At 39.2% G+C, this 18088-nt stretch overlaps 1 long non-coding RNA gene across 1 annotated transcript; it reads left to right on the forward strand.

Annotated features, from left to right (window-relative positions):
• Positions 1–2031: 2031 nt before the first annotated feature.
• LOC125373524 lies at positions 2032–18034 on the forward strand. The gene is made up of 3 exons (XR_007218379.1): positions 2032–2133; positions 16756–16960; positions 17706–18034. It is a non-coding gene; the product is annotated as an uncharacterized LOC125373524 (long non-coding RNA).
• Positions 18035–18088: the final 54 nt, after the last annotated feature.

Raw genomic sequence — 18088 nt, forward strand, 5'->3', positions numbered from 1 at the left:
GGTGGAAGAATGGCTATTGTTTATATATATGGTCTATAATCACGTGACTTATGCAAGTACCTCTGTTGATCCACCAATATCCCCTTCTTCTTTGGAGAGTATAATACTTATACCAGTATCAGTGAATGACATGCAGCCTCTGTCTGCCCCGATCGTTGTTTAGTGAATGAACATAATATATACGATGTCAACGGTCTGAAGGGGGATGCATGCATAAGACATATCTGCAATATTATTAGGTGTTCTATATGTAAATAACAGTGTGGGTGTTTTCTAGTGAGTGAACCATGGCGGGTATGTTTGTGAACCGGGAGGTGACGGGGTATACAAGTTATCATAAGGAGATGGAAATGGGTCTCGGGTTGTTACAGATGGCATAATGTTGGTCAAATCACAGTCAGTGTCAGTTCATAGCCCATGTTACACCTACCGTGAGTCAGATCACGGTCAATGTCAGTTCAGAGGCCATGTTACACCTACCCTGAGTCAGACCACGGCCAATGTCAGTTCATAGGCCATGTTACACCTACCGTGAGTCCGACCACGGTCAATGTCAGTTCATAGGCCATGTTACACCCACCGGAAGTCCGACCACGGTCAATGTCAGTTCATAGGCCATGTTACACCAACCGTAAGTCCGACCATGGTCAATGTCAGTTCATAGGCCATGTTACACCTACCGTAAGTCAGACCACGGTCAATGTCAGTTCATAGACCATGTTACACCCACCGTAAGTCCCACCGCGGTCAACGTCAGTCCATAGACCATGTTACACCCATCATATGTCAGGTCATAGAACATGTCACACCTTCAATAAGTCAGACCACGGTCAATATCAGTCCATAGGCCATGTTACACCTACCGATGGCAACATGTAAGTCAAACCACGGTCAGTGTCAGGTCATTGTACCGTATTACACAAGCTGAGTGCAACATTTATATCGCCGGCGAGGGGATGAAAGAGGAAGAGAAATAGAATAATTGATATATAATTAGATTATCAGATTTCACGTGAATACCGCGTGAATATGAACCTTCTGTGTATATAGTATCTATATTATGAACATTAGAATAACCCTTTGCAAAGTTTGCAAAATGAAACAGACTTCAAGGAGATAAATAACCGGCAGTCTTAGATACATATCGACAGTAGCAACACTTTTGTTCCATGTATGATTAATACGAAAATCGATGTACGCTCAATACACCTTCCTTTTTCGCTGTACATAGCGCAGCTTATTCAGACGGAATTGTTGAAATACTGCATAGAGAATTGCCATATGTTAAATGAAATCTGGGAGATTAAACATTAGGATTTCGGCGTGTAGAATATTTTGAATTTTGTATATACATAAACTGAGGGGCAAAATAAACTATACCTCTCTGTTGATTTATCAGTTGAATAAGTTAGCAATATTATATCTAAAGAATGAACTGTACTGGCGCTTAGTCATCATTCGAAGAATATTTCTACATAGTTACATTTTGATAAAATATAATTTTATTTAAAACTTGTGAAAATAAATCGCTTAAAACACACAGCTGCTGATGGGTAACTTAGACGTGTTAAATTACCATGCTGCAGATTATTATTTACAAACTGTTGAATTAATGAATGTGGATAAATAGACATAATCAAATTTAACAACAATAATTTCCATTTTCAGTTACACGAGAAACAAACTAGGTATACTTTCTTTTGCCCCTCATGAGATAAAGCACCAAACAGCAACTAGACAGTCAATACACCAGTATACAGCTTTGTGAGCTGTAGGTTAAATGGTTGAAGTAATACATGTCCCATACTATCCAATAGTACATATGACTGTTCAGTGGGAACGACCGTCTTCCTCAGAAATATCTCCCGCTCCGTTCTGTAAGTTGAAACTTAATCCTACAGTTCTATAACCATAAGCCACACCAGGACAACGTGGCTCAGCTTGACTGGCACTGCCAATCAATCGTGTAGGCGGGGCTTTTACTCACAGCAAATTCCGATGTCATAATCCGACGCATTTTGGATAGAACAACCAGTGACCATGTAGGGAAAGAAGGAACGTTTCTCTTTTACAGTGTATTGAATATTGTCGATGCTTCCAGATACTCTTATGTTTGTGTTTCTCTGATACAAGGTGAGTTTTGTTTTTTTTCTTTGTTGTTTAACGCCGTACTCAGCAATATTCGAGCTACCTGTATATGACGGCGGTCTGTAAAATAATCGAGTCTGGACCAGACAATCCAGTGACCGATCCCATGAGTCGCCTCTTACGACAAGCATAGTCGCTTTTTACGGCAAGCATGGGTTGCTGAAGACCTATTCTAACCCGGATCTTCACGGTGAGTAAAAGGATGGCTCAGGGAACAGAAAATGTGTATTTTACATTGTAAGCAATTGAACTCTTGTGTGTGGTGGCTGATCGCATACAACACTACAATATGTCTTCTTGAGATTTCCATGTTTACAGTGAAATTATTGAATTATTGAAATTATTATTGAGACCCAGATGTACAATGTGGGAAATAAAATGGCAAGGAACATCATTGATACAATGTAAATAATGTAGCATGATGGCTCTCTTTGAAATGTATTGTATACAACAGACCAGAACATGTTCTAATTTCTTTCTGAACAATTTAGGCAGGTTTGCATCCTATAACCCGAAGCATATGTGATTATGCACTGGGTGTACCATCCCTTATACCGTACAGAAAGTGGCACCCCGTTGGGACTTCGAATAAAATGGGTCCCCAGCGCCTGTTAAGGAACAACACCAAGTCACAGCAATAAACATTTACATGTATTAAGTGATCACGTCCTACAAATAATACACAAGGTCATCAACATATATCATCATATTCCTAAAAGGGTGACCCGTGTAGATTCCGGGGTAGAATAGGTCTTTAGCAACCCATGCTTGCCGTAAAAGCCGACTATGCTTGTCGTAAAAGGCGACTAAAAGGATCGGGTGGTCAGGCTCGCTGACTTGGTTGATGCATGTCATCGATCCAAATTGCGTGATGTCAAACACTGGATTGTCTGGTCAAGACTCGATTATTTACAGACCGCCGTCATATAGTGCGGCGTTAAACAACAAACCAACCAACCTAAAAGGGTTGTTCATGCTGACACGAACTATCACAAGAACTAGTCGTGTAGACAATATATGTTATGCATATTGAGTTTGGGACAAGCTGCCACATGTTTAACATATTTATTACATGTATACAGTTAAATTGTCATGACAAATATAAAAACAATGTCAAATGTTGTATTACAGCTTTCGGACAGAACAGCAATTGATATCATCATCTTTGCATAGGGTAGTTCATACGTAACGCGTAACGGACGCACTGACATCATATGAATTAGTTCATGCAGTACTTAATGCATATTAAAGAGTTTGTGACAAGGCGACGCATATTAGACTCATTCGCGTGTAAGGACAAATCATGTAAAACTGGTTGTCGTATGTTCAACGCAACACTCTGTAATATCCAGATATATGACACCACCCCACAACACAATACGAGTCTGGACAAGACTAACAATGTTCGATGTTGTGCGCAGCGTCCCGCGCCGTCGGGATACCACGACACGCAATAACCAAAATCCTTCTGAAGAGGATGGTCTTGATGGTTGAGCGGAAGCTGCTGACACCCTTGGATCTTCTGACATCCATTGGAAGCTAATTTCATAGAGCAGAGCCACATCTGCTAAAGTTTTGGTTCCATACGCAGTTGTCTGGGTTGGCGCCACCACCATTGCACACACTATAGCTTGTCCAGATGATTTTGCTGAAAGCCATGCATAAGGCTATTGCTGAACTCTAATCTTGATGCTTAAACTAAGCATTTTACAGAGTCTTTGTCAACCTATGTACTGATATGTCTCTTTCCCTATCTGATGGTATGTATTTTTTGCATTTGCTCAAACTGAATGTTGAATCAATGATGACGCCTAGATTTCCTGTGTGACTGATTCGTTGAGCAACCCATTTTCTCGGCAAGTGTGGGCAGCATTAGTTTTGAACTGATGATCAAAACTTCAGTTTTGTCATCTACATTCAATTTGAACAAGTTTGTCGTCAGCCAACATTTGATATCAACAATAATTCTCTCACTAACCGATGACGGTGACAATGGTTTTAATCTCAGTTAGAGCTGTGTCTCTCTTCCCACTGTTTTGGTGTTTATTGTGATTAGTATTGGACCAAGAGCAGATCACTGTGGCACTTTAAATCTCAGTTGACTGGTGGGGTACTGTGAGATATAACCATTATCACTGCAAACACGAAAACGTCGTTTTTTTCCGTATATGGTCATTGGACGGAAAAACGACGTTATTTGGACGTTTTCAAGCCATCGTTTTTCCGTCCAAATAACGTCGTTATTTGACATCGGAATTAACTGGGAGAGGACGATATCATCAAGCTCCTCCCTTTCTTGATTGACATTGTCAATCAAGCAACAGCGTCTACCGGTATTTCTACTTTTCAGATTTCATTGGTCAGTTCTCGCGTGTTAGATTACAGGCTCGAGTTTGACGCGGCACACAAAGCGTTTAGCGGAAGTACTGAAATCAATCGTTCTGCAGCATGCGGATTGCTTAATGCCTTGTCGAAATTTTCCGTTCTGTGCATGCGTGATTTCGCGTATTTGACAATGATTCATAAACACAGTCTCGTGACAAATTCTGAATCGTAAAGTGTCTCTTAAATTTATGGCACGTACTTCATCGGCACGCATTTCTAATTAACTAATACAATGATAACGGTAATAATTTTAGTCAAAATATTTAGCAATGCACAAGGCTCAGTAGTCTGTCTTTCAGACCCTGATACAAATATTTATCAAATACAGCCCATGCAAGTCTATAATGTTTGGCAAGTCTAGATTACTGCAGTATCAGAAAATGAAGAGAGTCACTGGGCTCCCTTTTATTTATTTTTATTAAGATACCTGAACAATTGATTTTTCTGTACGATATGTTCATTTCAGAGACTAGATGTTAGTTTAAAGGCTCAGGAACGTCTGAGTATAGGAAAAGGATTACTTTCGCAAGTCAAATACGCAAACGAACATCAACCGGCTTTTAAAATCTATTTTTGTAGAAGGTGATCTTGGTTTATATTGCCAGATATTATATGCATACATATTTTTCCGATATTGCTTTTATAAATGTTAATTAATAGCTTTAAGGATAATTGATGGGATTCCACTTTCTCATTTGAACATGACACTTAAGCAGTGTCCTGTTACTGTACACAGATTAGTTTCAAATTCCAAACTGGTGATGTCGATTCAGACTTATGCTTAGTCTCTAAATCTGTATAGTTTTGAAAGAAACAAGTAACTCCATTTAAATTGATGAGGAGCCCCAGTTATATGGGAGATTCCGAGATGAACTATTCTATGGCCATCTGGGCTGCCAACCAAACCTATCCAAACGGGACCCGAAAGATAATTCTATGCTATATGGTCATATAAAAGTGGACCAGAATTATACATTGTATTCCGGCCGATTGTGTTCTTGCATTTACTTTTAAGAAAAAAAACTTAAAAGGGGAGTTGTGGAATTTAATTATTAAATGTTGACTATACACTAATCTGGACGTACTACTCATTGTTCTATTCATGTCATCATATATATACACACACACACACACATTAACGCATGTTAACGTTCTAAAGTCTCATATAACCTTATATTGTTCAAAGTATCAAAGTTTAATCAACAATATCAAGGTCAAGAGCAGCAATTTAAACAACTGAAACACCTAAACACTAGGCTGTTATCAAGCGCTAGTGCAGACGTGATGCATCGTAAAAACTGTATCGAGATGTCTTCAGAAATGCAATTTCTTTCAATATTTATACTACGAGATAGTAAGGCTAACGCTAAATCGCCGATGGAGCGTAGACAATATCGCTAATACAGATATCACGTATTGAAATGTTAATACTAAAGACAAACACTCATTATTTTTGCAGTGACGATATAACACTTATACACGTTTATTGGTTACTTTGTTTTCACATACATGTATACATGTAGCAATACCTGACTAGCCTGTCATACATAATTATGGGGCAGTTTACAATCTTGACTTACTCTGGTGTTCCTCAGCGAAGCTTATTGGCTTGGGTGTTATACCCCGTTTTTCTGGTAATACTATTATTACTTTGTTTTTATCTAATGACACCCTGTTCTCTGGATCACGGCTCTGTGACTATCCATAACAATTAAGATGAACATTCAGTTCAAGTAAATGAATGAGTTTGTTTTGACGCCACAGTCAGTCAAAGACCAATGCTGTGAGGTTTGATTCCACACTTCTACCAGGTCGAACATCGTGGATCCTCATTTTCTACCTAAAGAGAATCAGAATTCATATGCTCATCCACCTGCGAATACCGTCCCGCTCACGATGACCTTACTTGTTGTTAAGTCCATCTCTAACACACACATACACGCACGCACGCACGCAAACGCAATATACTCCGAAACGTTGTGTTCCTAATAATAAAGACGTTGACATCCATAATGTTTTTCCTTATAAGTATCCCTTCTTAATGCCCTTCAAAGACTCGGTCTAGCATTTTTTTTTAAATGTGGTGATATTTGCGTAGAATATATAATATGGTCATGCCTATAAACATATATATCTTTGTCTACATGAGCATTTAGACATAAATTTTATAGCGAAGGAAACTGCTATATCTGCAGGAATGCAGTACACGATACAGAAAGCTGGGATCTTTATCCACACTTTAGATATTCGTAATGGAGATCTATAACTGACGTTTATCGTAATTTTCACCTCCTGACCAGTTAAACATCTTAGTGCATTCTAATGTCATTGTAAAATTCCAGACTGCCCTTCTTTCTGTGATATTTTGACGGATGAAATCTATTGCGTTATAATAATCTGTTTGCTGATATTTAATATGTGCATATTGTAAAATATTTACGATATTTTAAGCGTGTAATTTGATGCATGCAATGCAGTGTAATCATGGGTGCGGATGCCCGAAGGCGGTTATAGTTATAGTGCGATCGATATAGGGGAATGGTGGGAGGGTGTATGTATGTAAGCACGAATACCGATACAGAAGGGCGGATATAGTTATAGTTCGACGGATGGTGGGGAATGGTGGGAGGGTGGATTATGTATGAAAGCCTGCGCATGGATCCATGATGGCTGACTGACGTAGACATAATGAGATGGTTGTAGGGATATGGTGGGGAAAGATGAATGCGATGTGTGTGTGTGTGTGTGTGTGTGTGTGTGTGTGTGTGTGTGTGTGTGTGTGTGTGTGTGTGTGTGTGTGTGTGTGTGTGTGTGTGTGTGTGTGTGTGTGTGTGATACGAGGGTTGGCGGACATGTAGTTAGATGATTGTGTAAGTAAGTTAAGTGGTTGAGGATGTGGCAGGTATGAGTACTTTGGGGACTTGGTGTGCCTGTACTGATGTCTTTTGTTTCACTCACTTATAGCACACACACACACACACACACACACACACACACACACACACACACACACACACACACACACACACACACACACACACACACACACACACACACACACACACACACACACACACACACACACACACACACACACACACACACACACACACACACACACACACACACACACACACACACACACACACACACACACACACACACACACACACACACACACACACACACACACACACACACACACACACACACACACACACACACACACACACACACACACACACACACACACACACACACACACACACACACACACACACACACACACACACACACACACACACACACACACACACACACACACACACACACACACACACACACACACACACACACACACACATGGACCTAAATAACCTGGACAGGAAATACTGCTGTTAGCCTCTGGTCAACTCAGAATGTTCGTCCAACTCTGCAGGGGGCATTCTCCGTAGCTTCAAACGCGCTGAAATGTTTTCGCCTTGCATCCAAGATTGTGGACAAGTGACATCGTATGATATTTGGCTATTTTAGGTCGCTATCTCTTTTTTGGTTTACCCAATAAAGTCAATTCATAGTAACACGGTTGTGAAGAAGCTTACAACTTTATAACACTTATTCATTTCATTCCAATAGAGGTACTCTTTAAAAATATATTACGTGTTCATCAATAACAATTAAGATGAACATTCAATTTCCGATACCAGTTAATGAATAAGTGTGTTTTACATCAGTCAAAGACCAACGTTGTCCGGTTTGATGAAACACAATCTACCAGGTAGCACATTGTGTTCACCCGATCCACATTTAAGTCTCCACTGTGGATGGAAAATCCCCTAACCTTTATTAATCTATACTAGTTCTGAAGTAAATCGTATTTACCCGTATGAATCGTCGTATGTCATTTATTGCCGATAAACAGAATATGCACACTTTCGCAACGTAATGTGTGATAAGCCACGCATCAAACCTATACTCTCGATATACATGCTGCCCTTACTTAAAAAAATATTGGGTTAACAAGATACGTATATTAAAGTGCCATGCTGTCCCGATGTGCTATCATTCTAATTTGAAATAATGACATAAATAGTTACCACTCATCTTTCAATATTTTTCAATGTTGGGATAATCACAAACATATTTAAACATATACAACAGCTATACTTACTTATCTCTATACTTAAAAGCATCAGGTTTGTCTGCCATACAGACACCGAAACATATATGTCCAATGCAGCCCAATATTTGGCAAAATGAAGAAAGTCTCTTGGCACCTTATTATTATATTTTATAACTATTGTTTAACAGCTGTTCTTTTTCTGTAAAATATGTTTACTTCAGAGATTAGATGTTATTCTAGCATCAGGTCTGTGGTAGGTTCACTGCATCAGCGTTGACATTAAAACGATATTTACCTATTTAAATACATACAGAGGAAATGCTTAGCATTTATCTTTAAGGAAGAGTGTAGGATTTGCTAAATGCATATATATATGTGGACATATATGTATGGACATTTGGATGAATATAGATATACCTCGAGCTCCTTATAGATAGTGATCGTAGATGATTGTAGAATGTGCATGAAGAAAATGGAATAATTATGTCAGTAATCGGGTTAATACCACGTTTAGCAATATTCAGCCATATTGCGATATTGGTTTCCAACATGCAAGACGGACCATGAAATTATGACTTGAATTTGGACCTTGGAATATTTTGAATTTGGACCCCATAATCTCCTGTAGAAAAAGAGCTCAAAGACGAATAAAGATCACGAGATGAAACTGATGTATACATCCGGACATATATTTGCGTAGTATTATACGTTAATTCATCTGTATGTCTGTATTTTGCGAAAAAGGATAATGTAGGATCGACGCTGATATGCGCATATAACCTATTCACCGGCGCTGTAATGTTTAATTCATTTGTCTTTTGACACATATCGATAGTAACATGGAGGGTCTGTCTGAAGATATATAGACATGTATGGAATCTTTTGGATAGTTGTACTTCACGGTTAGACTAACGCTTAGTCTCTGAAAATACATCATTTTGGTTAAAACGAGAAACTATATTTAAATTTATAAGGAGCCCTAGAGGGATGGAAATTTCAGCCTGAACCTGTTGAACATCTAGGCTTGTTTCATTTGGGGCTATAGCATTGCAGTAAGGCCTGGGCGGGAGGGAAAATAATATGGTTCAGGGACTGTGAGACAAACTACTTCACGGTCTGTATCGCCACGGGGATCTTCAGGGCTACGACATTTGAGCCATCTGAGACAGCGACTCGACACCTATTTGCACCCATCAGATACCAGTCACTACTTCTCTCTCCAAACGAAAATAAATACGAAAAATGTCGGAAGTTTATATTTGTAATCCTTCTAATTTTCTATTTTGATACATGTTTTAGCTTTAAAGTAATAATATGTATATCACGTTAAAAAATGTATTATTGGTATCTGTGATGCTGGTACCGTTTTGTCGCCATTGTGTTGTGTAGCTTTTGTGGAGATATTATGAATATCAAATACATGTCTTGAAATATCGACTTGTAAAAGAGCTCATCATTGAACCATATGCAGTCTAACCCATTTAATTGACGTGTATGGACATATTATCCATCTACTTATACACACTTATTATGGACATAAACATAATTTCATTGTACCTTATTATTAAAAAACAATTACCCGTGAAAATCCGGGTTAGAATAGGCCTTCAACAACCCATGCTTATCGGGTGATCAGGCTCGCTGACTTGGTTCATGCATGTCATCGTATCCCAATTGCGCAGATCGATGCTCTTGATGATAATAACTGGATTGTCTGGCCCAGACTGGATTATTTACAAACCACCGGTACCGTCATATAGCTGGTATATTGCTGAGTGCGGCGTTCAATAACAAACAATCAAACAAAAACTATTATTAAACACCTTCCAACAATGAGAAATTAAACTTTTATTTTCCATATATTTTGTTATATTTATAACATAATTTGATTCATAATTTAATCATTGCGTTGCTTTCTTGTCTGTCATTCATTGCACATGTTCAAACCCCTAAACTTTGAATATTTGTTATTTCACAAATGGTTACGTTAGTGATTTGCCTAGATCTCTCGTTACCTACTCACATGAACAGATTAAAATAATTTATTTGTACTATCATATTTCAGCTTATTTAATTCATAATACGAAATTAATAATTCATTTATCACAGTATAGATCATATAGTATTTATATCACCATCTGATGTTAAAGCTTTATTGCAGAAATTATAATGAATTCAAAATGCAGAAAGATACACAATTTGCCATTATTTGACTTTTAAACTATACAAATTTAAGTATAATATAATAATTAAAATGTCTTTAACGGACAGTGTTTAAGAAAGAAATATTACTCGATTAGTCCCATTTTTCAGATATGCCCTTCAGTAGTATTATTGTATATCTCCAGATAGATGTTTACATTGTAGTTCTCATTATTTGTGGATAATTCAAAAAGCAACATAGAATTATATATTCTACCATGACGAAAGAATACAGAGTATACAATAACTCGCAATTGTTCAAAAGAGATTTCAAATCACAATAACATATCTGATATAAACAGAGGTGGTAATGCTTTAATCTCTACATTGCGCCCTTGTTCGTGAACCCTTGTTCTATTCAGCAAACAGCCCAAACCCGAAACTCCACAACATATCCGATTACACTGAGCCAGGCTGCCCCAGTTCTCCATGCGATACTGACGCCCTTGTACTTCTCCCAGACCATAGAAAAGGAATGCAGTTCAATTCTAGAACGATTTTGCAAGCCTAGATTGCCTAAATTCTATCCATGAAAGTAAGCATTAATACAAAATATTGTTCTTGGGTCCTTCGGAGTATATTTTGTAGATACATATTTCTAACTACGAAAATTTTACTGACACCGGTACTGTCCCTATTGAAGCTATTTAAAGCTTGAATAAGAATTTCGAATTGTCGTCCATTGTTCGATGTCAATATATCGATGACAAGTGAGGATATCATATAGTTATAGTTGATGCCGCGCTACACTATAATAAAAAATTATAATCAAGTTGACTTGTATGTACATTACTTCAGTGAACATGTACATGATTATGCCCTTCGTAATATTAAATACTAATATATTATTGTGTGATGATTTTAACTGGATCAGTGGTAACATGTGATATTGGCATTCCATCAATTTCTTTCCTGGTTGGTCTATCCATGTCTACAAAATAAAAATAATAAAATTAAAAAGGAGCACACAACAATTCTTAATTTCAGACTAGAGCACTGGAAATCTAGACTTTCCCAATCATTGTAGACTTGAGTTGGTCTCATGTTTTACATTATTCTCTTGGGTCTACGTCACAGCTCACACAATAACAACACAAGTTTGTCCCCCGCCGGAACTCCTGGATTTTGGTTATACATGTATCATCTAACATGGCCAGCTCTGATAAAATCTGATATCTCTCCTACACAGCTGGTTAATAATATATTTTCTACTGATGAATATTCGAAACAGAGTAAGTGAGTGGGTACTACATATGTATACGGTTCTATTTTAAATGACTGCATAATGAATACTACATGCAGTATACAGTGTGTCGCGAGCTCTTGGCTGCGCTGGAGCCCACATTTCCTACCCCTCTCCGTTCGGCAAACCTCATGGGGGTTGTAACGAGGTCACAGGTCAGGCGTGCACTCGTCAGTTGTCTGATACGGTAAAGAGTTAGATCTTCCGGAAGACCACTGCACCAGAGGTATGTGGATTGTTGATGAGGTACTACGTGTTTGGAACGGGGAGTTGAACACTAAGCACTGAAAGAGAAGAACTCACAATAAAACGTTATGGACTCGCGGACGGACTTGTGTTTTCATTTCAAGACGTACATGCAGCAGGTTGAACTTCTACGACAGATATAACTTGGTTACCGCTTCCTAACTGTAACATTAACTGAACTTTACGCCTTTTATTCACATTTGTGACCTTGAAAATGTCGCGTTACGGCATCATCGCCCTTTTGTAAAATAAAGATTTTTTTTTAAAGATTATTCAAAGAGCAACAATGCGACCACGCGACAATGCGACACATGGCCAACATGTCGCGTTGTCGAATTGCAGCGCTTTGGTTAATTTTGACTCGTTTTGCTTGATTTTGTAAGGGCGTCAATGCGACAATACCACAACGCGAGAATGTCCCTTCCATAGCGATCCGTGCAACTAAAACTGAGTTATGAAATAGAAGTCTAACATGCCAATTAAGAGATAAAGTGTAAAAATGCGCTATTGCAGCTTCTGATTTCAGAGATCTTCAAGAAGGATTATTAATAATGGGATAGGTGATGAGTTCAACTGCATGCCGAGTCTATACGCTGTGATTAACACTAATGCTCTGAGTCAATACATTTTGTCAAATGTATGACATGTATTACCAGTAGGAACATATTGTTTATACTCGTCCATATTTTTGACAGACAATATTATTTACATGCTCGGTAATAGTGCTGACGGGCATTATTGTGTGTTTCCATGCTTTGTTCAGGTGAACAATGGACTTGTCCTTGCATGTGTTTGTGACGGGTGCCACTTGTGTGGCATGATGCGCTCACCTTTTCGCGAACACCCGTTGGATGGCCTGAACCACTACGGATTTTTATCGCACATCAGTCTGATACACCGTGGTATAACTGAAATACTGGTCAAAGTGGTGTTTAATGCGATCACCGTAGTGTGTTACTGCAACTGTCTAAATTGTGTGTAGTGATGTTATGAAATATGCAAAAGAAAGCATATTCAATTATCCAGTTGATTTGATTAGAATATACTTGCATCAGTGTATTTTATTAACGCCCCAAACCGTAATGTAAACACATATAATATCAGATCATATACACGCATGGTGCCTTGACTTACTACTAGCTTTAATAGGCCATCCCGGAATAAAATAGTTCATCTGTTTTTGTTTGTTTACAAGAAATGTATTTCAAACAATATCCTCATTAGATGAGAAGGTATGTAAAAGAATTACGAGGGGTGTTCGTTAAAGATTTCCCCTGACCCACTTCCGATGGACCTAGTGGAATGAAACTTGGCATGGGTATTAGTCTTTCTCCACATAGGAACCACCAAGAGTAACACACTTCTGACATCGTTTTATGCAACTATGGAGACCTCGCTTGTAAAAGCCCTCACTTTGCGTCTCAAACCAGGACTTGACTTCAGAAATCAGTGTTTCATCATCTGTGAAACGTTTTCCCTTCAAAAATGACTTCATGGATGGAAAGAGGTGGAAGTCTGATGGTGCAAGGTCATGAGAGTAAGGAGGATGTGGAAGGATTTCATAGCCACAGGACCGCGCTTCTGTCTGGGCAACATGAGAGTTGTGTACTGGAGCATTGTCTTGCAGGAGACGGACACCCTTGGTCAGCATGCCACGCCTCTTAAGCTTGATATTGTGCCGCAATTTCCGCAGCAGTGAAGCATAATAAGCTCCTGTAATTGTGGTACCCTTTGAAAAGAAATCCCTTTGCTTCAATTGCATCGACTGAACTTTAGTCTCAGGATCATAGTGATGGACCCATGTTTCATCCTGTGTGATAAGTCTGTCAAATAAGTTTGCCTGTTTTTTTGGCACATGTCCAAAATATCCTTTCAGCAATTGACTCGTTCCTGCTTTTGGAAAGGTGTGAGCAACCTGGGAATCTATCGTGCAGACACCTTATGCATGTTCAAATTGTCATGGATGATTTTTTCCACAGACCCTACACTGATCTTGACATCTTGTGCTAACTGGCGAACAATTATACGTCGGTCTGCCAAAATTGCGGCCTCCACTTGATGAATACTGTCCTCATCAATGGCTGAATGGGGGCGACCAGGAATGGCAGCTGTTTCCACAGATGTCCGACCACACTTGAACTGGCGATGCCAGTGTTTAACAACGTCATATGATGGGGCATCTTCCCTATAAGTTGCTTTCATTTCATCGAAAGTTTCTTTTGATGTGCGACCTTTCAAATATAAAAACCTAATTACTGCTCGGTATTCTACTGGCTCCATTTTCACACCCTACTCGATCATAACACCTGTAAAAGTGGTAAGATTGATAGTTCGGTGCTGCAAATTCAGACATAACCCATAGATACATGTATCATTACACATGTGAAATTTCAACCAAATATGATAACCCTAAGTGGTTTGGGAGAAATCTTTAACTAACACCCCTCGTACCTCAGTAAGTCAATCACAATGACAGAGCGTCGAATACATTTACATCAAGTACAAGACGTCAAAATGGCCGACACGATAAACGTGACGGGAGATATTTTCGAAGTTGTTAATTAACCTGTGGCTATTTCAAGCCTTTGTCATCACTGATCAATTGGCTGATCATTGAAAGGTGATTGAAAAGATGTGTCAAATAGATACTTAGGTAAATTCATAGATTGCTGTAGATTGTCACTACAATAGTTTGGATTTTTTTTTCGTTTTTATTTTCTGGGATGGGTTGTAGCGAGGATGTCCTTGAACGGGCATGCAACCAAACTCTCTGACTTATCACAGAGTAAGCTAAGACGCTAAGTTCAAAATGAAAGGGTCTAAATGATGAGAAACAATGCTTCTGTATGGATTCGTACTAGGGAATTCCCAGGGTTTTCCCTGGGAATGTGGAAGTAGTCAGTGTTTACGTCATTTCAAGAATACAGTCACGTGAAAAACGTCATGTGACCGACCTCTCGTCCAATGGAAAATACGTATATCGTGTAAACTTCCCATTAAAAATGAGTTATGAGTGTTATAACCAAATGAAACACAACCCATTCTCCAATAGAGAACCGTGCATAGCGGAGGGATATGTTATCATAATACATTTGGTAACATGGTTTGGTTTGACTTCTTGGCGCGTGTCTGAATTCCATAAACATGTTACATATCCTAAAACTGGTTTATCAGCAAATCTTGCTGCACTGCGCGCGACAGATACTAGAGCAAGGCATGCCAGTAATACGAAACCTAGTGCTTCCGAAAGGAAGCCTTGGGCATCACGTGCGTCGGGGGACCAGCGCCATCTGATTGGCCGTTAACAGTTGTACAAGGCGGAGCAAAAAGCATCGTTTTTCCGTCCATTTTACGCTTGAAAAACTCGACCCTTTTCCGGACACTTTCTAGACGCTCACCAATTAATCAATTTTAATAAAGTTTTAGTCGTTTTTCCGTCCAATGACCATATAAGGAAAAAAACGACGTTTTCGTGTTTGCAGTGATATAGAAAATCGCCTCTGACTGCAGCGTCTTGAAAAGAGAAGAGTGGCCGTGTGTGTCAAATGCTGCTCAAAGATCCGATAGCTCAACAATTGCCGCTCCCTTGGAATCAACAGTAAGCAGTAGGTCATTTAGCACACGGGCAAAGCTATTTCTGTGCCGATTGCAGTCCACCCACGCGATGCAGCCGCCACTGTTGCTACTCGTTCAATCGACTTGAAGGAGAAGGGTAGATTTGAGACTGGGTGAGAGTTCTTAAACAATTCTCGATCCAGCGATGACGATTTCATATTGATTCTCATAATTACTTTCACTACCTTATGTTGTTATTGATGATATTGTATGAATGATCATATTTATTAAAATGTTAAAAGTAAACCTTAGGTGACGTCGCACTGTTCTGGCAGGTTCATCAAAATGTTGGACAACCCAAATTGTTTTAATACAGGAACGCAGCGTCAATCCCTCAGAATGATCGCCACCTTCTAATACCGAAAATGCAACCTACGCGATGCCATAGATGCAACCAATCAAATGACAGTAACGTTTCACATTTATTCTATGTTTAGAAATACCTGTAAAATGTTACTTAAAATTGAAGTTTATAATGACATCTCGTCCAAACGGAATAGCTGAAATATCCGTCTGTCCGGCCGAGTAAGCAGCAGAAGTCTCGGGGTGTTGTCATCTTCGGAAAGAATAGTGCCGACAGTATCATGTACCTTCTCGAACCTGGTTCCCCATAGAATGTGACTTTGGCGATGTTATGGTTGCAGAAATCTTTCCTGTTTATGATGCTATTCTGTTCACATTATAACTACTGACATAAATATTTCCACTGTCCACCATGTGCACCCATTAACCATACGTATACTTATCGTTTATTTATCATAGTACATAGATATAATTTCAAGTCTGATGGCAGATGACGATCCTTCAGTTCCTCCGGCACAATATCCTCCTCATCTCTACACTTCTCGCTGTTGTCCTGGGAATTGTTGCTGGGATGGTGTGCCGGACGCTAAAGCCGTCCTCTGACACTATTCAGCTGGTGCAGTTTCCTGGAGATCTTTTCCTTCGTATGCTGAAGGTGTTGATCCTGCCTCTAACAGTAGCCAGTATCATTACAGGTAACGCTAAAACCTTCTTGTTACACATATTTATGAATTGAAGTTGCATCGTAAATCAGACACCACTTGTCATTGTCAACGTATTCCTGTGTTATTTACAAATTAATGACATCAAAACTGTCACTTTTTACAATTCCATTTATCTTACAAATTGTTAATTCTCGTTACGTCTTTATATCTTTTCAGTGTGAGTGAGTGAGTTAGGTTTAACGCCGCTTTTAACAGTATTCAAGTCATATCACGGGTTGTCAGGTTAATGTGTGAGGAGCCCGAAGTGATGCAGGTCTCATACGTTTACCACTTCGGTGAAATCCACGAGCACGTGTATGGTGCTGACAAACCTAGAAACATAATCGGGGCGAACCGGCATTCGAACCCACAATAATAGGTTTCTGGCGTGCCCAAGGGACGCAACTCTGCACAGCGAATCGTGGCGCCGTAGACGACTGGGCCACCCGTAACCCCAGCAGATACCGATACAGCTATATGAACCGTTAAGGTTGTTTTCCTTTATGTTTTATATGTATAGTTTTCTCCTCGCTACATGCTACATGTACAGCACTGGAGTACACGACGACACGTTTGAAAAGTATAGCATTCATCTTGTTCTGAAAAAGGACAATTACACGTGGATATATATAACCTAATGTTCAGTGACGTATGTCACAGTTATGAAGTCTTTAAAGACTACAACATGATTTGCTTTGCACTGGGAAGAACCGAACAATATAAATGTTTTTCGAAGGTCTGGGGAACATGAAAGGATCATGTGCCGGAAGGATAGGTGTACTGTCTATGGTTTATTATGCAAGTACCTCTGTTGCTGCAACACTGGTTGGCTTGACATTAGTCCTGACCATCAAACCTGGAGCTTACTCAGACTCGTCGGCAACCGATGTATTACACAATAACGCTATGGCATCAACAATGGACATCTTCATGGACTTATTGAGGTAACATTTTGTTTGTTTATTCTCCGCATTTGGGATGTGATGACATGCATCAGCGAGCATCTTACGACAAGTATTGGTTGCTGAAGACCAATTCGAAACAGGAACATCACAGGGCGTTAAGGTAGAGCAGCTCCAAAAGCAGATGCAGTTAATTAATCTAAACAGTTTAAATCTA

This window comes from Haliotis rufescens, unplaced genomic scaffold (genome assembly GCF_023055435.1).
Source record: "Haliotis rufescens isolate VD_foot unplaced genomic scaffold, xgHalRufe1.0.p SCAF_5, whole genome shotgun sequence".
Classification (NCBI taxonomy): Eukaryota; Metazoa; Mollusca; class Gastropoda; order Lepetellida; family Haliotidae; genus Haliotis; species Haliotis rufescens.